The sequence below is a fragment of the Triticum aestivum genome, chromosome 5A (assembly GCF_018294505.1).
Source record: "Triticum aestivum cultivar Chinese Spring chromosome 5A, IWGSC CS RefSeq v2.1, whole genome shotgun sequence".
NCBI classification, from domain to species: Eukaryota; Viridiplantae; Streptophyta; class Magnoliopsida; order Poales; family Poaceae; genus Triticum; species Triticum aestivum.
The window spans coordinates 546,767,106-546,789,941 of record NC_057806.1 but is presented as its reverse complement, the minus strand read 5'-3'; the positions used below and the strand labels follow the sequence as shown (position 1 = coordinate 546,789,941).

The following is a 22,836-nucleotide window of genomic DNA, read 5'->3' as shown; positions in this document are numbered from 1 at the left end:
AGAAGGGATTAATAATAGTATCCTTTTGTACTAATTTTTTGCAATACTTCTTTGGAGCATTGTGTTCAAAGGTTGCGGCTGTCACATTATGAAAGCCAAGTACTGGAAATTTATGTTCTTTATGTGACACGATAGTTTGTTGTTACATTTTTAACCATTTCTCTTTCAGATATGTATAATTGCAATCCTCAATGTATAGCTGTCGGTTAGATCTGGAGTTAGGTGGTAGGACATAGGAGCAGTAAGCAACAATAGGCAACCAACTTGATCTCTTGTATGAAGATGCGCAGGTTTTCTTTAGGTACTGCAGATTACGGAATCAGGTAATCGAGATATTTAATTTCGTGCAGGAAGATCATAAGCATGCGTGACATCATAAGCTTCCTCTACCGTCATTCCCACCACCTGATTTGGAGAGAGGTCTGCATCCAGCTTTAATTTCTTGGAGATTTATTAATGAAGATCCAAACATATTAGCATATCTTGATGAGATGTCAGTATGAAATAAATACTAAGGCATAAGATCAAATTTTCTTCATGTTATATATATATATATATATATATATATATATATATATATATATATATATATATATATATATTCTGATATATATTCCCAGAGAGTAGATATTTGTTTTACATTTTTCGGGTACCAGTTTTGAGAACAACTGTGAAATTGAAACGATGCTTGTTTTAGTCATTGCAACTACAGTACTGAATTCTAGAAAAAATGTGTTACAGAAATATTAGCTCAAGGTTGAAGAGATGAAATTTTATTTTGTCCCATGTTACACTTGAACTTCTTAAGTTTTGACTAGATGGTAGCATTGCTTGCTACTGAGGATTGGTGAAAAGTTCTAGAGTCGTTGTGCAAATATGCTATTTATAGTGAATAATACAGTCCAACTTGCTGCTTCAGTAGGTAACTTGTGGTATTATTACTAAAAATGTTTTGTGTAGGTTTTGGCCTTCGGTATTTATGATGCTGCACTTTAGTTGTAGGACAAGATGCTCCTATTGTGATCTATGGGATTACATGTAGTTCACTCAATAAATATATATTATATTACTCTAAACTCTGCATTACCTTCTTCACTTTCAAGAACACTTAATTGTACATTTCAAAGTATTTGGGTTCATGGCAAACTAAAGTTCATGGTGTAGCAAGACTCCTACTCACCACCTCAGTATTGCAATTTAATTGAATTCATAGTGGCTTCGCTTATTTGTTATTTTTGGATGTTTCAGGAAGACACAAATTTGCAAATAGAACATGGAGAAGAACTCCACTGTAATCCACTAATATGACTAAGGCAACGAACAAGGATGGCGTTTCAAGGATTGAAATTAGTTAGGATAGCTTAGATAAACCGATCGGACTCTATTTTTCTCTGCACTGTCAATTTGAATTTGGTATTGGCTTCGATAATGCAACCTTTTATTTATGTCCAGTTCAAAGAATTTTTGTCCGAATGTTAGCGTCATTACTGTGTAATGGTTAGAGAAAATGGCGCGGCAAGGCGCCTTGCTTCTAGTAGGACCTATAAGTGCATGAATATATATCACAATACCCTCCACATAACATGGGCGGATTGGAACATGAAAGGAAAGAAAGTTCATAAAACCCTAACAATGTAAGGATAACAAAAAGCTACCACCAACACTACACATGCAATCTAAGAAACCCAAGCACAACGCCTCAAAAAATAATTTGGCTATCATTCAGACAAAAGCTCAAAGAAAATAGATCAGACTAACATCCCACAAAGCATTTTATATGAGAACCCAAGTTGGATGGCTATAAATGCTTATTAACATTTTATTCTCATTCTCTACTCCAAGTCGCTTTCCAACTCCGATCCCTTCTCGTCTCTCCTCTCCGACACTCAGTCCACTGCTGGCAGTCGCTGACTGGTGGTCCACGTGGACTCGTGTCCTTGCCTACCCGCCGCTAAAGCCGAAGCACGGGACGCGTCCGGCCAAGCTATAGCTGCTTCTGGAAAAACTGCTGCCTCGCATCCGCATGGCGCCCGGCGGCACGATGCCCCCGTGCGCGCCCCACCTCATGTTCCATCGCCCGGACCTCGCCCCGCCTCCTGCCGCCGCTGGTATGTACAAGGAGGGGGAGGAGCGTCGCCTAAAGCTGTCCGACCTGGAGTGGGTGGCCGACCTAGGCGAGGGTGCGAGCGGCGTCGTGACCAAGGTGCACCTCCGTGGCACCGCCGGCCCCGCGTTCGCGCTCAAGGTGGCCCACTACCCTGACGACACCGACGCAGTGAGGGAGCAAGACGAGGTGCTTATCCAACTTGGGTTCTTATGCTTATCAACATCCTTGAAGGGTTTTAATTTTATAAATGCTCATCAACATTTTATTCTCATTTTTCCGGTCAATGACTATGGGCCATAGGCCATAGCCACGATGGCAATGCCACACAAGCAAGGATATGTCTGAATACGAACGATGTGACCATATTTATATGAGAACCCAAGTTGGATGGCTATAAATCTGCATTTTTAAAGTTTTAGCACCAAACTGAATATTGAGCGCAAGTTCTATAACTCTCGGTGATATTACATTTCATTTTTTTTAGATCTCGACTATTGGACTATGTACGGTTTCGTTTCGTTTCGTTTCAATGAAAATGGGGCCAGGGCCGGGCGACGCCCTGTTGATTGAAAAGATAATATTTAAAATATATACTTACATCAATTGCTTCATCTCTCTTGCCGCACGGTCACCGTGTTTCCAGACTATGACAAAACCAGCAGGCACTACAACATAATATGCAGCCCTGAACAGAAGTAGGTTGCGCACGAAAGCACCGACGACTGGATACTGCTGTCTGATACGCCTACGGATGACACCTTGACGTCCTTTCAAGCCACATTGGTGCCAAAGGTACTTCCACAGCGTGTGGTGGGACACGCGAGGGCTGACCAAATGCGTGACCACGGCTAACATCAGGCAAAGGGCACCGTTTATGATGAAGTAGCTGATGTCGTGGACCGCCCTGGTGCTCGTGACGGCTGCCAGAGCCGCATAGAATGCCAGGACCATGCTGATCAGGGACAACCACAGGCAGTGCAGCGCCGCCGTGAAGGTTTTCCACGACCCGGCGGAGCGTGAGGCCTTGCCGTAGACGAGCAGGACGACGGCGAGCACGGAGGTCACCAGGGCCAAGCTGTCCAGGATAATGAAGCATTTGAAGATGGGCTTCTTCTGGAGGACCGCCATCCCTATTTTATTCCCCTCCTGCTCGTACGAGCCGGGTATGTTGTTGGCGGCGGTGAAGGCGACGCCAGCGACGAGAACGGCGATCACCGCGAGGCTGTCCGACGTCTTCTCTATCGCCTTTGTTATGTCGTGGTTGTTCCATTGCTGGACATGGTCCCGCCTTTGAGGACGGGACTGCGCGCCGAATGCGGCCAGTGTCGCCACCAGACTTACCATGGAGAAGAAACTGGTCGATTTCGCGGCGAGATCCAACGGCGTCTGCCCCTCGTTGTTCATGACGTCCGCTCGCACTTTCCCCTTCCACATCAGGGCCTCCGCCACGGCCGGCGCGCGTGCGGCCACCGCCAGGTGGAGAGCCGTGTTGCCGTCTCTGTCCTGCGTGTTCAGGATGCCGTGCAGCGTGGGTCTCTTGATGGCGAGCCGCACGACCTTGGAGTGGCCTCCACTGGCCGCGGCGTGCACGAAGGTTCCGCCGCGGTCGTCCCTCAGCTCGGCGGCGTCGGGGCAGGCTTTCATCAGCGCCTCGGCGACGCGGACGTGGCCCATCCCTGCCGCGACGTGGAGAGCAGAGAGGCCGCCTGAGTCCCGCGCGTGCACCGCGGATGGCGGCACGGCGCTCAGGATGGCACGTACGATGGAGAGGTCACCGTCCGACGAAGCGAAATGCAGCGGAGTACTGCCGGCGCCGTCGGCTTGGCTAGCCAGGGATGGGCCACATGGCTTCCACTCCAGTAGCAGCCTCACCATTTCTGAAAATGTTCACATCGATGGTTGGTAATACATATCAGCCGAGGATTGACAATTATGCATGTGCTTTTAGAATCCACACGGATCAAGGAGGAGCTAGCTGCCAAGCTGACCTGAGCCCTGGAAGACGGCGGCGTGCAGAGCGTTTTGCGAGCTCGGGCCAGCAGCCGACGCATCGCCGCACCTGGTCGTTATAGCTTTGACGGCTCGCACCGACCTGCTCATCACCGCCAAGTACAGCGGCGACACGGACGCGTCGTTAACCTCAGAGGCCAGGTCGGGCACCACGGAGACCATAGCCTCAACTGGCGCACCATGGCCGAGTCTGGCCGCCAGATGAAGGGCCGTGTCCCCAGCCTCGTTCTTGCACCGTAAGACACCCTCATCCCGCAGTCCCGCGCGAGCTGGACGAGGAGGGATACGGCCTTGTCATGCCCCGCCCTCGCCGCGAGGTGCAGAGGCGTGTCGAGAGCTGAGTTCTGGCAAGACAGCAAGCTCTTGTCCCCGAAGATGGCGAGCTCTTGGATTAGCTCGACGTGGCCATGCTCTGCGGCTAAATGAAGAACGTTGTTCCTCTCCGCGCTGACTTGGTGTATGCCTGAAACAATTCAAATATATACGTGGGTTTCCCCTCACAATAAAAACATGTGTTCCCATTAAGTTTGAATAAAATTTCAAAAGAAAATAGGAAAACCTAGTTAATTCACTATGCACCAAAATACTTGCTCTGTCCCAAAATATTAATCGTATCAACCAGTAGCGGGCGGAGACGAAAGTAGGTCATGACCCGCCCAACCCAACAACAAAACAATGAAATTGGGTCTTCAAATTGTTTGTAGCAGCCAAAATATATTGGTGACACCTTTTTTTGCAAACTATCGGTGACTAATGAATTCGAGCTAAACTTAGGTAGAACTTGAAATTTATAATTTTTCTCAAACATTGGTACAATTTCAGCCAAACTCTAGCGAGTTTCAATACTTTAGTTTAGCTGTACAAAAGAGTGAACTTTCATAAATTTTGGTACACGGAGTGGCTAGGTGTAAGTTGACTGAAAAATTAAACTGGGTCAGTTGATTCTTTCCCGCTGTCGAATGCAAAACGGACAGCCGGATCCTTTCTTCAACCTCTCGAATATCTTAAACCTCCCCACGGCTTCCTCCCCAAGTGCCCCCACGGACCACCGGCTGGACCGCCAGTCACCACCGCCCGTGGGCGGCGGCACTCCCGCGCTAGCCTCGCCGCCCCACCCTCTCCTCAACCATCGCTCACCGGCATGCTACTGCTGCCCCCGGTCATCCCTCTAGCCCCGGCGAAGGGCAGTTTTTTTTGGTGAATTTGCACTATCTCCCACACCTTAAGATAGATGATGGAGTCGCCTGCCATCCTAAGACAGACCCAGACACTTCTCCAACGAGCTCCTTCCTTCTCTCTGGCTGTTGGTTCCATCACTCAAAATTCGATTCATCCAAATTATAAATTCAAACAACTTACATCTAGCTATTGTGCACCGATAAGTATGTGTACGTACAGATGACGGGAAATCCAACAGTTTGGTAAACATTACCACTGGGGTGTTGCCGAAGCAGCGCCATGGTTTTCTCCTTCTTCCCCCCGCACACAGCAAGGTACAGCTCGGAGCTCATCGTGCCACCATCGCCGCCGGGCCGCGTTGCGGCAGCCGCCGAGCCAGGACTCGCGCTGAGCTGGATGGCGTGGTGCCGGAGGTCCATGGCCTATTCCGATCGGATCACAGGCGTCGCCTGAACTAGCGAAAGTATGGGGCCCGTGCGTCGCCGATATATATATAGCGACTAGCGGATGACTGTAAAAATCCGGCAGCCTGTTCAGAGAGCGCCATGGATGCATGCCTGGCGAGTCGCCCAAGTTACCTCGTTCGATTTTTCCACAGTCTGAACCTGTACGTAGGTTCCAGCCTTCCAGGAAGCGCGCGTCTGTGGCAGCTAGCGGCTCTGGTCTGGTGTGCGCAGCGCACGACCTGGCAGGTCATTCCTGTGCGTCCGAGGTCAGGAATAAAACTTGAACCTCGGCCGGGAGAATATTGGCCGTGTTGTTTTCTCACTATAGGTTCATACCGCACACACACGGCACTACTATTCGTTTGCACCATACATTTGTCCAACCACAGTAAATGTGGGGCAAGTTTAGACGGGACACGTACAAATTTGACTATTAAACGAACGACTGTTATATCCGATCGAGTCGTCAGCTGGTATGTCGTCATGTCCCATGTGCACAAAAGAAAGGTATGACATCATCTCAACAATTTTTCTTTACTACCTAGCTAAAGACTAAGAGCACGTATATTCAATTTGGCTCTACGGAGCACATGATCCTGCGTGCTAAAAAATGAATTTTACAAATGCCAAAAAAATTGATTTTTGTTTAGATGTCTTCATTGTCACACTCAAATGGTACATGCAAATTTGCAGGTGAAAAACATAAGCATTTTTGACATGTGCAGAAAAAAATCGACCTGCAAATGTTACACTTAAATTTGTTTTTTCACGGATGAAGCACCGCTATCCCATATGGCATGAAAATTGTCAAGCACACTTGCCACACTAATATGAACATCTATAAAAAAAATCAGAATTTTTAAAATTTATGTACTATGTATTTTGATTTTACTAGTTACTATTAGGGAGCATATGCTCCCCAAAGCCAAAAATATGCGCCCCTAAGAGCAATTCTAGATCACATACCCTAGAAATCCAAACATATCTTCTATCCCATTTTTTTATATTTTGTAAGGGATAAATTTTTATTCATTTAGCAGATCGTGAATACTATTGTACCTCTGTTTCAAACTAATTGAAGTCATGTGTTTGTTCAAAGTCTACCTTGTTTAAGTTTGATCACACTACCGGAATCGCCCCCTACGCCGACGGCCAGGGCCGTCGGCATAGGCCTGAGTCCCGTCGGGATAGACCTATGCCGACGGCCCCCGTCGGCATAGGTCCGTCGGCAACATATGCGTCGGCACAGCCAGGGAGGTCGTCGGCATAGAAAAGTCGTCGGCATATATGATACGCCGACGGGGGGCGTACATCTATGCCGACGGCCCCGGCCGTCGGCAACTATCACGCCTAACGGCGGCCGCCGTCAAGTCTACCCAACGACTGGTCGCCACGTGGCACCCCTATGCCGACGTGGCCACCAGCCGCTGCTCGTGGACCAGGGCTATGCCGACGGCTAGGCCGTCGGCATAGTCCTTCATACAGAGCTCCCAGTATGTGACACGTGAGCGCCTATGCCGACGGCCTAGCCGTCGGCACAGTTTTTAAACTAAGCCGACGGCTAGGCCGTCGGCATAGGTGTCACGTGTCAGCTACTCGGAGCTCATGCTAGCCCTATGCCGACGGCCTAGCCGTCGGCATAGTTTGCTTTTGCTTTTTTTTTCTGTTTGTTTTCAAATCAATCAATTCAAATAACAGCACATATCAGCAGATATATATGATGGGATAGACATATAAAACACAACGGGATATCATCCGGCACCATCACAACAATATATGCATAAGCATCATCACACACAAGTCTCTAAATGAACATCATCACAACCAACATAAGCATAAGCATATAGAGAAGCACACAAGTCATCTAAATGATCATCACCACACACAAGTCATCTCAAGCATCATCACCACACACAAGGATCATCGAGCACCGCGGAGGTCGTCACCGCCAAGACGGCCGAAGCCCAGGTCGTCACTGCTAGCGGCAGCGCTACCGCCAAGACCGCCTCCGCCTCCACCTCCGCCTCTTCCTCCATGGATCGGAGTGGTCGGGCTCCGTGTCTCCGGAGTGCTGCGAAGACCACCGCCAACGGTAGATCCACCTGTTCCCTGGATGTTGAAAAGACATATGCACGGGATATATGACTGTGTTGAAAGGCATGACATGCTTTGGGTGAATAGATTGGGGATGAACTAACCGGCGAGGGGCCAGCGTTCTGTGCCACAAACTCCTCAAAGCTCATCAGCACTGGTTGTGCTGGAGGGCATTGTGCTGGAGGGAACTGAGGACACCTGCCGTCCGCCATGTCCTGAAAAGCCTGCTGCATCTGGCTATCCCTCTGCACTTGGTGTTCATAAAGCCTCTAATGCCACGCCATGGTCTCCTGGCGTGTGTACTCCAGGTAGGCCTACGGTATGACATGATGGAACTCATAAAACTACTAAATGCGGAAAATAAAGTGAGCAATGAAGATAAGAGGGAAAATACTTACAGATTGTTGCTCCTGAAACAGGGACTGTGTACTGGTCACTGGCTGGCTCGTACGCTGGCTCAGGCTCGGGTCGATCCGACGAAGCTGTGTGTAGGAGATACTAGGAGTGATCACAGCATCGAGAACCGCCTCCCGACTGTGCTCCTTGGGCCCCATCCTCACCACCGCCATGTCGTCCAGAGGCGCCGCAATGGGGTCAGGTGTGTCAGGATGTAACTTCAGATACGCTTTGGAGTAGGCCTTCTTCCTCCCTGCGGTCTTCTTGCCGTAGTACTTGGGCTCGCCAGGCTTGGGGTCCTTCCGCGTATGGGCGATCTCCCACGCCTGCATGTGTGAGAGCGGCCGCTTCAGTTTCTCCTCCTGCACCACCAAACAAAGGTTAGTCATACATAAGAAAGTGATGGTAATAGAAGAAGAAGAATGTTTAATGGGGTTAGTCATACATTAACTGCCTTGTGGAGATAGTGGTTTCGGTTTCCCTGAGCATGTACTCCCTCCGTCCCTCGGTTAGCCTTATTTTTGGTTCTCATAGCCGCCCAGGCTCCAGCCTCATCACACCAAAGATCCACCAATGCCGCTCAGGACTCGTCTTTTCCATAACACCAATTTGGACACACCTACATAATAAAAGCATAATGGCATGTAGGTCTGTCCAAATTGGTGTTATGGAAGCATAAAGCATAAAGCATAATGTACCACAAGGTAATGAAAGCATAATGAAAGCATAATATATGAAAGCATAATGAAAAATCTTTTATACTTAACGCCAAGAACTCGGGCCTCTCCAAGGTAATGCCCATCCTCCGCGCTTCTTCCTTGGTCATCTTCACACCAAGATAGTCGCGGTAGTATGTGGAGATGGCCACATAGCGCACCTCGTACTGCATCTAGCGGGCCTTCTTCTTGCATTGGCGCAGCACGATCTGGTCCGCTCTAGCCCTGTGCTCCGGAAGAACTCGATAGAATTTCTACAATCATGCATGAAACAAGAATGGAAGAAGCCATGAGTTAAATAATTTTCATGAAACTAGAATGGACTTGTTCTTCTGAAGAGAACTCACCCAGAAAGTAGTGATCACGGCCTTGGCATGGGTCTCATGGTCCGCGTGGCGGGCCGCTTTCCAGTGGTCCCAGCTCGTGGCCAAAACTCGACGAGCCGGCTGCCTGACTGGATCCGGACGGTACAACCCCGGCCAGTATAACTTCAGCAAGACGGTGATGATGCCGTTGGGAATACGGACCCCTTTAGAATATATCCAGTTGCTGCAAAAGAATGAACTATTAGCATGTGACAAGCAAAATAAATAACAACCGGAATAAGCATGTGACAAGCAAAATAATGAACCACTTACTCTTTTTCCGTGGGCTCAATGAGCCACTTCTGCTCCTCAGTAGCCGGAACCTCCTTTGGTAGCTTTGCGTTACCACGCAGCCACCCCTTCTTGTCAACCCCCTTCCCGTCACCACCATCATCCCCGCCACCACCCTCCTCCTCGCCTGCCTCCCCCTCCCCAACCTCCTCCTCCTCCTCCTCCTCCTCGCCTGCCTCCTCCTCCACCTCCTCCTCCTCCTCCACCACCACCACCACCTCCTCCTCCTCCTCCCTAGAGTGTACCTCACTAGAGGAGGGTACCTCACTAGAGGAGGGCCTCGAAGACAACACCCCTAAGTCGGTGAGGGTGCGCTCTTTCTGGCCGCGACCCCCTGTAGTGGCTCTCCCCCCAGCACCTCGTCCTCTAGAGGCTCTCCCCCCACCCCCTCCTCCTCTAGGGGCACCTCTCCCTCGACCTCCCTGTGAGGAGTCATCGTCAAGTAGCCGAGGGGGAGGATTACGTGCTCTACCACTCGTTCTCCATCACCAAAAATTATGAAAAAATACCATCGTTCCTATAGCACATGTGCCCACGTCGTGCAAAAAAACTCTTGATTTTATCGCGCTCCGAGTATTTAGTAATATTGACGCCGCATCGTTACCGCAGAACGTCTACTACCGTGTCATCGCCGTCCGTGAGGGGGGCCACGCACCGGAGACGCGTCCCGCCTCTTCGGACGTGCCACCACACCACCCCGCATGTATGATGGCCTGGTGCGACGCTCTGGTGGCATTGCTACCCCCCCCAGTGCCCCCGTCCCGCCTAACCCTGTAGCGTTTGACCACGGGATCTAGCCCTTTGACTTTGCACAGATGGGCTTTGACCAGTGGACCTCCCCACCCGGTTGTGTTAGGTCAGCCCATAGGAACACTTTGGAGCAACATCCAGGCCAGACCCACAGCAAGATCCCCTCCGTGTAGACCCCACGCGTCCGTTTCCCCCCTCCAGGTGCCGGCGGCAGCGCCGTTTGTGAGGGGGGGCACACCCCGGACACGCGTACCGGGCGTTTGCAACCGCCACAACACTTCCAGACTTGTGAGAGGCCGCCTACGCAAGATTTGGCGGCATGCTAACCCCTGGAGGCCGCCGGCCACAGCCGTAGACGCGCGAAGGGCAATCCGCGTAGAGGGAATTTTTCGGATGCTTCTCCATCACCAAAAATTATGAAAAAATACCACCATTCCTATAGCACATGTGCCCACGTCGTGCAAAAAAACTCTTGATTTTATCGCGCTCCGAGTATTTAGTAATATTGACGCCACATCGTTACCGCAGAACGTCTACTACTGTGTCATCGCCGTCCGTGAGGGGGGGCCACGCACCAGAGACGCGTCCCGCATCTTCGGACATGCCACCACACCACCCCGCATGTATGAGGGCCCGGTGCGACGCTCCGGTGGCATTGCTACCCCCCAGTGCCCCCGTCCCGCCTAACCCTGTAGCATTTGACCACGGGATCTAGCCCTTTGACTTTGCACGGACGGGCTTTGACCAGTGGACCTCCCCACACGGTTGTGTTAGGTCAGCCCATAGGAACACTTTGGAGCAACATCTGGGCCAGACCCACAGCAAGATCCCCTCTGTGTAGACCCCACGCGTCCGTTTCCCCCCTCCAGGTGCCGGCGGCAGCGCCGTCCATGAGGGGGGGCACACCCCGGACACGCGTGCCGGGTGTTTGCAACCACCACAACACTTCCAGACTTGTGAGAGGCTGCCTACGCAAGATTTGGCGGCATGCTAGCCCCCGGAGGCCGCCGGCCACAGCCGTAGACGTGTGAAGGGCAATCCGCGTAGAGGGAATTTTTCGGATACTTCTCCATCACCAAAAATTATGAAAAAATACCATCGTTCCTATAGCACATGTGCCCACATCGTGCAAAAAAACTCTTGATTTTATCGCTCTCCGAGTATTAAGTAATATTGACGCTGCATCGTTACCGCGGAATGTCTACTACCATGTCATTGTCGTCCGTGAGGGGGGGGGGCACGCACCGGAGAAGCGTCCCGCCTCTTCGGACATGCCACCACACCACCCCGCATGTATGAGGGCCCGGTGCGACGCTCCGGTGGCATTGCTACCCCCAGTGCCCCTGTCCAGCCTAACCCTGTAACGTTTGACCACGGGATCTAGCCCTTTGACTTTGCACGGACGGGCTTTGACCAGTGGACCTCCCCACCCGGTTGTGTTAGGTCAGCCCATAGGAACACTTCGGAGCAACATCCGGGCCAGACCCACAGCAAGATACCCTCCGTGTAGACCCCACGCGTCCGTTTCCCCCCTCCAGGTGTCGGCGACAGCGCCGTCCGTGAGGGGGGCACACCTCGGACACGCGTGCCGGGCGTTTGCAACCGCCACAACACTTCCAGACTTGTGAGAGGCTGCCTATGCAAGATTTGGCGGCATGCTAGCCCCCGGAGGCCGCCGGCCACAGCCGTAGACGCGCGAAGGGCAATCCGCGTAGAGGGAATTTTTCGGATACTTCTCCATCACCAAAAATTATGAAAAAATACCATCGTTCCTATAGCACATGTGCCCACGTCGTGCAAAAAAACTCTTGATTTTATCGCGCTCCGAGTATTAAGTAATATTGACGCTGCATCGTTACCGCGGAATGTCTACTACCGTGTCATCGCCGTCCGTGAGGGGGGGCCACGCCCCGGAGACGCATCCCACCTCTTCTTGAGAATTACAATATCTATAATAAAACTCCTCCACATTATGGTCAATACGTGCTACTAGTGCACGTGTTGAACGTTATGGTAACATCCATGGAGATGCCATGGTAAGATTTTTTACTATTACGACATCCGTGCATCTTTTGCATAAATTCTTTTAAAACTTAACTACATTGCTAACTACGAAGTTATTACTATGTTTTTCAACAGAAAATTCCGGATGATTGTGTGCCTCATCTGATGTATCAGAAAGGTCGCCTTAATGTTTTGAACATACAGCCAGGTCGTCCTACGAATCTCACCTGTCCATATCGGATTTCTAAAAGAGGTGGAGACATGAAAATCACAGAATGGAAAAAATGTATGGAAAGTCGTAAGGAGCTACTTGGAAGCAACATTGTGCGAAAGGCAAGAATTGGAGACAGGATAATCTCCATTCTCCATAATGGAGAGTCAGGGGCTCTCTTGTTTTATGCTATTTTACCTAAGAGAATATAGTAGGTCCTAAGAGAATGTAGTAGGTCCTATGAGGTACAATATTTATTATGTGGTACAATGTGTTAGAGTTGATGATGAGGAGTAGTTGTGATTATGACTAGTGACCAACTTGCTATGTGATGTCTCATTGATGAAAACGATGATCATGAGGAGGTGTTATATGACAATGATGTATTATGATGATAAGTTGTTAATGATATGATGATGATGATGATATTTATTATATCATTGGGTGAAAGAACCGTGGATTAGTTTCAAGTGGATGTCCATCCACTTGAAACTAGTCCACGGTTCTTTCAGCCAGTGATGTAATAATGATGTAAAAACAATCTCTAAATTGCTGTTGTAATAATGATGTAATTACCAGTAGCGCTGTTTGGAGAAAACGCTACTACTAATTAGTCAATATAGCAGTAGCATGGGTTAACACATGCTACTGCTAACCTTTAGCTGTAGCATCACCAGTAGCGCTCCATCCCGCACTACTAATAGGCCTAAAACCCGCGCTGCTGCTAGGCTTTCCCCTAGTAGTGATGAGAGTTGAGCGCATTAACCCGGAGATGGATGAGTTCTTGGATGTGCAGCCACCGATGAGAAGGTCGTTATCCATGGACTCCTACAATGACAAGAACTTGTGCCTCGCCGCGCAGAAGGTCCTATGGTAGCACCACTTTGCCGTTCTCAGGGGGACTGCAAAGGGGCGTGCAATACCCTTATCGTCTCAAAGGGGAGAGCATCATCCTTGTTGCCATAGGGCAGCTCGGATAGGTTGGCGGTGTTCGACGAGAGGCATGAGACACAAGCACGACCTTACGAGACTAGACGACATTGGGCATGACCATAACACAGATTTCATCATGATTCCGACACTGATGAGGGAGTCCAAAGGTGCGGAGGGTGTAGGGAGAGGTTTTCTCTTTCTTGATTATTCGGGCGGCGGATGGTCGGTGGCACGGGTTCCTGCGGCAGCAGTGTGGTCACAGGAGTGGACCGTATCATTTATTTTATCCTGAGAGTTGGCCCGCTTGGAGTACAAAATGAGAAATGAGGCAAAGTTTAAAGGATAGAAGTTATAATTTGAAGGAGTTATGGGTTTAGGGTATATACTTGCTAGGGGTTAATTCTCTAAATGATTTCTTCTTCACTAATTTAACTTGTAAGGGATCTACTATAACGGGGAAAGGAAATGAGAGTTGTGGGAGTTTATTGACTAATTAGACTTAGGAAGTTGATTTACAGTCCCAAACTTGTGTTTGGCATGTTGTTGGCCTTATATAGTATGGAAAATTTGAGAGTAAGTATCATCCCACTTGAATTAACCAGGGTGGGCAGGGGGCAGGGAAGAGATACATGGATATTTACCTCCTTAATTCTCATTCCCTTCCTTTTGAACTAAGGAGGGTTTGGAGAGTAGAAGGTCTAGGTATATTGCATCTACAAATCTAGGTCTTGGAAGAATGGCTATCATAAAGGCTTTAATCTTTGAAAGGATATCTTAGCTCCTAAGTGGATTTTGATGGTAATTCTAAATGATTAGAGGACTAATGCTAGTCATGAACATATGATAAAGTGTCCGTCTAAGGAAATGAAGTAGTGGTTGCGGACCCCCCAAGAAAAAAGGATACTAAAATGCGATGTCTTCTAATATGTTTAGTAGATTTTTCCTATCTTTGTGTCATATGGAAGTTGCACTATTTAGATGGGTCTTACTAAGGATAAAGAGTGGGGATTCATAACATATACAAACCCTATGCACTCATAAGAGCCTCGACACTTATTTATCAAAAAAAAGAGCCTCGACACATAGCCACAATGGTGCCCCTAAGAATGCACACTGCTACGCCTACAGGCTGCATCATACGAGATTAACATAGGGGCCAAAGTGGGATTTTTTGGTTTGATGAAATCAGGGAAGGGGCCCACCCCCAAAGGGTGGAGAGATCAGTAAGGATTTTTTCCGTTGTGAATTTGTAGACCACCTGTAGGCGAAGCATTTATACCTAAGAACATTCAAAGTTGCAAGTAGACACAAGTTTGAAAATCTAGATCCGCTCTTGGGGTGCTTCGAGTTTGGGCTGAACATACTCGTGTTGGATCGTTATTTTGCCTCTTGTTTATCTTTAATTGGTATCACATTATGGGGGAGTAATCTGCTATGTGTATATTACTAGCCTAGAAAATGTGAACATGTGAGATATTGTCACCTAGAATTGATATTGTAAACTATCTTGTTCCTAGGTGACATGTTAGCTCTACAAGTTGCAATTTGCTTTTTGTTTGGTGTGAAGATTGTTGGGGAACGTAGCGGAAATTCAAAATTTTCCTACGTGTCACCAAGATCTATCTATGGAGAAACCAGCAACGAGGGGAAGGAGAGTGCATCTACATACCCTTGTAGATCTCTATGCGGAAGCGTTCAAGAGAACGGGGTTGAAGGAGTCGTACTTGTCGTGATCCAAATCACCGGAGATCCTAGTGCCGAACAGACGGCACCTCCGCGTTCAACACACGTACATCCCGGTGACGTCTCCCATGCCTTGATCCAGCAAGGAGAGAGGGAGAGGTTGAGTAAGACTCCATCTAGTAGCAGCACAATGGCGTGGTGGTGGTGGAGGAGCGTGGTACTCCAGCAGGGCTTCGCCAAGCACCATAAGAGACGAGGAGGAGAGAGGTAGGGCTGCGCCAGGGAGAGATCAAGTCGTGTGTCTTGCAGCCCTCCTAACCTCAAGTATATATAGGGGAAGGGGAGGGGCTGCGCCCCCATCTAGGGTTCCCTCCCTAGGGGGCGGCAGCCCCCAAAACCTCTCTAGGGTGCGGCCAAGGGGGGAGAGAGCGGGGGCGCACCTAGGGTGGGTCTTAAGGCCCATCTGGACCTAGGGTTTGCCCCCTCCCACTCTCCCCGCGCCTTGGGCCTTGGTGGGGGGCACACCAGCCCACCTGGGGCTGGTCCCCTCCCACACTTGGCCCACGCAACCTTCTGGGGCTGGTGGCCCCACTTGGTGGACCCCCGGGACCCTCCCGGTGGTCCCGGTACGTTACCGATAAACCCCAAAACTTTTCCGGTGACCAAAACAGGACTTCCCATATATAAATCTTTACCTCCGGACCATTCCGGAACTCCTCGTGACATCCGGGATCTCATCCGGGACTCCAAACAACATTCGGTAACCACATACAAACTTCCTTTATAACCCTAGCGTCATCGAACCTTAAGTGTGTAGACCCTACGGGTTCGGGAACCATGCAGACATGACCGAGACGTTCTCCGGTCAATAACCAACAGCGGGATCTGGATACCCATGTTGGTTCCCACATGTTCCACGATGATCTCATCGGATGAACCATGATGTCGAGGATTCGATCAATCCCGTATTCAATTCCCTTTGTCTAGCGGTATTGTACTTGCCCGAGATTCGATCGTCGGTACCCCGATACCTTGTTCAATCTCGTTACCGGCAAGTCTCTTTACTCATTCTGTAATACATCATCCCGTGATCAACTCCTTGATCACATTGTGCACATTATGATGATGTCCTACTGAGTGGGCCCAGAGATACCTCTCCGTCACACGGAGTGACAAATCCCAGTCTCGATTCGTGCCAACCCAACAGACACTTTCGGAGATACCTGTAGTGTACCTTTATAGCCACCCAGTTATGTTGTGACGTTTGGCACACCCAAAGTATTCCTACGGTATCTGGGAGTTGCACAATCTCATGGTCTAAGGAAATGATACTTGACATTAGAAAAGCTTTAGCATGCGAACTACACGATCTTGTGCTATGCTTAGGATTGGGTCTTGTCCATCACATCATTCTCCTAATGATGTGATCACGTCATCAACGACATCCAATGTCCATGGTCAGGAAACCGTAACCATCTATTGATCAACGAGCTAGTCAACTAGAGGCTTACTAGGGACATGGTGTTGTCTATGTATCCACACATGTAACTGAGTTTCCTATCAATACAATTCTAGCATGGATAATAAACGATTATCATGAACAACGAAATATAATAATAATCAATTTATTATTGCCTCTAGGGCATATTTCCAACAGTCTCCCACTTGCACTAGAGTCAATAATCTAGTTCACATCGCCACGTGATTAACACTCACGGGTCACATCGCCATGTGACCAACATCCAAGAGTTTACTAGTGTCACTAAACTAGTTCACATCATCATGTGATTAAGACTCAATGAGTTCTGGGTTTGATCATGTTTTGCTTGTGTGAGAGGTTTTAGTCAACGGGTCTGCAACAATCAGATTCGTCTGTACTTTGCAAATCTCTAGGTCATATTATAAAAGTTGCTTCCACGCTCCACTTGGAACTATTCCAAATGGTTGCTCCACTATACGTATCTGGTTTGCTACTCAGAGTCATTCAGATAAGTGTTAAAGCTTGCATCGATGTAACCCTTTACGCCGAACTCTTTATCACCTCCATAATCGAGAAACATGTCCTTGTTACTCCAAGGATAATTTTGACCGCTATCTAGTGATCCACTCCTGGATCACCTTTGTACCCTCTTGCCAGACATGTGGCAAGGCACACATCAGGTGCGGTACTCAGCATGGCATACCGTATAGAGCCTATGACAAAAGCATAGGGGACGACATTCGTCCTTTCTCTTTCTTCTGCCGTGGTCGAGCTTTAAGTCTTAACTTCATACCTTACAACTCAGGCAAGAACTCCTTCCTTGACTGATCCATCTTGAACACCTTCAAGATCATGTCAAGGTATGTGCTCACTTGAAAGTACCATTTAGCGTTTTTGATCTATCCTCATAGATCTTGATGCTCAGTGTTCAAGTAGCCTAATCCAGGTTTTCTATTGAAAAACACTTTTCAAATAACCCTATATGCTTTCAAGAAATTCTACACCATTTCTGATCCACAATATGTCAACAACATATACTCATCAGAAATTCTATAGTGCTCCCACTCACTTCTTTGGAAATACAAGTTTCTCATAAACTTTGTATAAACCCAAAATCTTTGATCATCTCATCCAAGCGTACATTCCAACTCCGAGATGCTTACTCCAGTCCTTAGAAGGATAGCTGGAGCTTTGCATACTTATTAGCATCTTTCAGGATTGACAAAACCTTCCGGTTGTATCAGATACAACCTTTCCTCAAGAAAATCGTCGAGGAAACAATGTTTTGACATCCTATATGCAAGATTTCATAAATAATGCAGTAATCGCTAATATAATTCCAACAGACTCTTAGCATCGCTACGAGTGAGAAAGTCTCATCATAGTCAACTCCTTGAACTTGTCGGAAAAATCTTAATGACAAGTCGAGCTTTTTTAATGGTGATACTTACCATCATTGTCCGTCTTCCTTTTAAAATCCATCTGTACTCAACAGCCTTACGACCATCGAGTCGTTCTGCCAAAGTCTACACTTTGTTTTCATACATGGATCCTCTCTCGGATTTTATGGCCTCGAGCCATTTATCGGAATCCGGGCCCACCATTGCTTCTCCATAGCTCGTAGGTTCATTGTTGTCTAGCAACATGACTTCCAAGACAGGATTACGTACCACTCTAAAGTAGTATACATCCTTGTCATCCCACGAGGTTTGTTAGTGACTTGATCTGAAGTTTCATGATTACTATCATAAGCTTCCACTTCAATTGGTGTAGGTGCCACAGGAACAACTTCCTGTGCCCTGCCACACACTAGTTGAAGAGACGGTTCAATAACCTCATCAAGTCTCCACCATCCTCCCACTCAATTCTTTTGAGAGAAACTTTTCCTCGAGAAAGGACCCGATTCTAGAAACAATCCCTTATTGCTTTCGGATCTGAGACAGGAGGTATACCCAACTGTTTTGGGTGTCCTATGAAGATGCATTTATCCGCTTTGGGTTCGAGCTTATCAGCCTGAAACTTTTTCACATAAGCGTCGCAGCCCCAAACTTTTAAGAAATGACAGTTTAGGTTTCTCTAAACCATAGTTCATACGGTGTCATCTCATCGGAATTACGTGGTGCCCTATTTAAAGTGAATGTGGTTGTCTCTAATGCCTAACCCATAAACTATCGTGGTAATTCGATAAGAGACATCATGGTATGCATCATATCCAATAGGGTGCAGTTATGATGTTCGGACACACCATCACACTATGGTGTTCTAGGCTGTATTAGTTGTGAAACAATTTCCACAATGTCTTAATTCTGTGCCAAACTCGTAATTCAGATATTCATCTCTACGATCATATCATAGACATTTTATCCTCTTGTCACGACGATGTTCAACTTCACTTTGAAATTACTTGAACCTTTCAATAATTTAGACTTATGTTTCACCAAGTAAATATACTCAGTATCTACTCAAATCATCTATGAAGTAAGAACATAACGATATCCACTACATGCCTCAGCACTCATTGGACTGCGCACATCAAGATGTATTACTTCCAACAAGTTGCTTTCATGTTCCATTTTACTGAAAACGAGGCTTTCAGTCATCTTGCCCATGTGGTGTGATTTGCATGTCTCAAGTGATTCAAAATCAAGTGAGTCCAAACGGTCCATTTGCATGGAGTTTCTTCATGCATATACACCAATAGACATGGTTCGCATGTCTCAAACTTTTGAAAAAACGAGTGAGCCCAAAGATCCATCAACATGGAGCTTCTTCATGCGTTTTATACCAATATGACTTACGTGGTAGTGCCACAAGTAGGTGGTACTATCATTACTATATTATATCTTTTGGCATGAACATGTGTATCACTACGATAGAGATTCAATAAACCATTCATTTTTGGGTGCAAGACCATTGAAGGTATTATTCAAATAAACAGAGTAACCATTATTCTCCTTAAATGAATAACCGTACTGCGATAGACATAATCCAATCATGTCTATGCTCAACGCAAACACCAATCTTGATGGTAGAGGGAGCGTACGATATTTGATCAACCTTGGAAATACTTCCAACACATATCGTCATCTCACCTTTAGCTAGTCTCCGTTTATTCCGCAACTTTTATTTCGAGTTACTAACACTTAGCAACCGAACCGGTATCTAATACCCTGGTGCTACTAGGAGTACTAGTAAAGTACACATTAACATAATGTATATCCAATATACTTCTATCGACAGCCTTCTCATCTACCAAGTATCTAGGGTAATTCTGCTCCAGTGGCTGTTCCCCTTATTACAGAAGCACTTAGTCTCGGGTTTGGGTTCAACTTTGGGTTTCTTCACTAGAGCAGCAGCTGATTTGCCGTTTCATGAAGTATCCCTTCTTGCCCTTGCCCTTCTTGAAACTAGTGGTTTTCACCAACCATCAACAATTGATGCTCCTTCTTGATTTCTACTTTTGTGGTGTCAAACATCACGAATATCTCAAGGATCATCATATATGTCCCCGATACATTATAGTTCATCACGAAGCTCTAGCAGCTTGGTGGTAATGACTTCGGAGAAACATCACTATCTCATCTGGAAGATCAACTGCCACTCGATTCAAATGATTGTTGTACTCAGACAATCTGAGCACAAGCTCAACAATTGAGCTTTTCTCCTTAGTTTGTAGGCTAAGAAAATCGTCGGAGGTCTTATACCTCTTGACGTGGGCACGAGCCTGAAATCCCAATTTCAGCCCTCGAAACATCTCATATGTTTCGCGACATTTCAAAACGTCTTCGGTGCCTCAACTCTAAACAGTTTAACTGAACTATCACGTAGTTATCAAAATGTGTATGTCAGATGTTCGCAACATCCACAGACGACGTTCGAGGTTCAGCATACTGAGCGGTGCATTAAGGACATAAGCCTTCTATGAAGCAATGAGGACAATCCTCAGTTTACGGACCTAGTCCGCATAATTGCTAGTATCAACTTTCAACTAAATTTTCTCTAGGAACATATCTAAACAGTAGAACTTAAGCGCGAGCTATGACATAATTTGCGAAGATCTTTTTGACTATGTTCAGGATAATTAAGTTCATCTTATGAACTCCCACTCAGATAGACATCCCTCTAGTCATCTAAGTGATTACATGATCCGAGTCAACTAGGCCGTGTCCGATCATCACGTGAGACGGACTAGTCATCATCGATGAACATCTTCATGTTGATCGTATCTACCATACGACTCATGCTCGACCTTTCGGTCTCTTGTGTTCCGAGGCCATGTCTGTACATGCTAGGCTCGTCAAGTCAACCTAAGTGTTTCGCGTGTGTAAATCTGTCTTACACCCGTTGTATGTGAACGTTAGAATCTATCACACCCGATCATCACGTGGTGCTTCGAAACAACGAACTGTCACAATGGTGCACAGTTAGGGGGAACACCTTCTTGAAATTATTATGAGGGATCATCTTATTTACTACCATCGTTCTAAGTAAACAAGATGCAAAAACATGATAAACATCTCATGCAATCAAATAATAGTGACATGATATGGCCAATATCATATAGCTCCTTTGATCTCCATCTTGGGGCTCCATGATCATCTTGTCATCGGCATGACACCATGATCTCCATCATCATGATCTCCATCATCGTGTCTCCATGAAGTTGCTCGCCAACTGTTACTTCTACTACTATGGCTACCGGTTAGCAATAAAGTAAAGTAATTACATGGCGTTGTTCAATGACACGCAGGTCATACAATTAATAAAGACAACTCCTATGGCTCCTGCCGGTTGTCATACTCATCGACATGCAAGTCGTGATTCCTATTACAAGAACATGATCAATCTCATACATCACATATCATTCATCACATTCTTCTTGGCCATATCACATCACATAGCATACCCTGCAAAAACAAGTTAGACGTCCTCTAATTGTTGTTTGCATGTTTTACGTGGCTGCTATGGGTTTCTAGCAATAACGTTTCTTACCTACGCAAAACCACAACGTAATATGCCAATTGCTATTTACCCTTCATAAGGACCCTTTTCATCGAATCCGGTCCGACTAAAGTGGGAGAGACAGACACCCGCTAGCCATCTTATGCAACTAGTGCATGTCAGTCGGTGGAACCAGTCTCACGTAAGAGTACGTGTAAGGTCGGTCCGGGCCGCTTCATCCAACAATGCCACCGAATCAAGATTGGACTAGTAACGGTAAGCATATTGAACAAAATCAACGCCCACAACTACTTTGTGTTCTACTCGTGCATAGAATCTACACAATAGACCTAGCTCATGATGCCACTGTTGGGGAACGTAGTAGAAATTCAAAATTTTCCTACGTGTTACCAAGATCTATCTATGGAGAAACCAGCAACGAGGGGAAGGAGAGTGCATCTACATACCCTTGTAGATCGCTATGCGGAAGCATTCAAGAGAACGGGGTTGAAGGAGTCGTACTCGTCGTGATCCAAATCACCGGAGATCCTAGTGCCGAACGGATGGCACCTCGACGTTCAACACACGTACAGCCCGGTGACGTCTCCCATGCCTTGATCCAGCAAGGAGAGAGAGGGAGAGGTTGAGGAAGACTAAATCCAGCAGCAACACAACGGCATGGTGGTGGTGGAGGAGCGTGGTACTCCAGCAGGGCTTCGCCAAGCACCACAAGAGACGAGGAGGAGAGAGGTAGGGCTGCGCCAGGGAGAGATCAAATCGTGTGTCTTGCAGCCCTCCTAACCTCAAGTATATATAGGGGAAGGGGAGGGGCTGCGCCCCCATCTAGGATTCCCTCCCTAGGGGGGCGGCAGCCCCCAAAACCCAGCTAGGGTGCGGCCAAGGTGGGAGAGAGGGGGGGCACACCTAGGGTGGGCCTTAAGGCCCATCTGGACCTAGGGTTTGCCCCCTCCCACTCTCCCTACACCTTGGGCCTTGGTGGGGGGTGCACCAGCCCACCTGGGGCTGGTCCCCTCCCACACTTGGCCCACGCAACCTTCTGGGGCTGGTGGCCCCACTTGGTGGACCCCCGGGACCCTCCCGGTGGTCCCGGTACGTTACCGATAAACCCCGAAACTTTTCCGGTGACCAAAACAGGACTTCCCATATATAAATCTTTACCTCCGGACCATTCCGGAACTCCTTGTGACGTCCGGGATCTCATCCAGGACT

The 22,836-nt window shown here is 47.7% G+C and overlaps 1 pseudogene; it reads right to left on the bottom strand.

The window, feature by feature from the left end:
• Positions 1–2,701: 2,701 nt before the first annotated feature.
• LOC123101513 (ankyrin repeat-containing protein ITN1-like) lies at positions 2,702–5,715 on the bottom strand (annotated as a pseudogene).
• Positions 5,716–22,836: the final 17,121 nt, after the last annotated feature.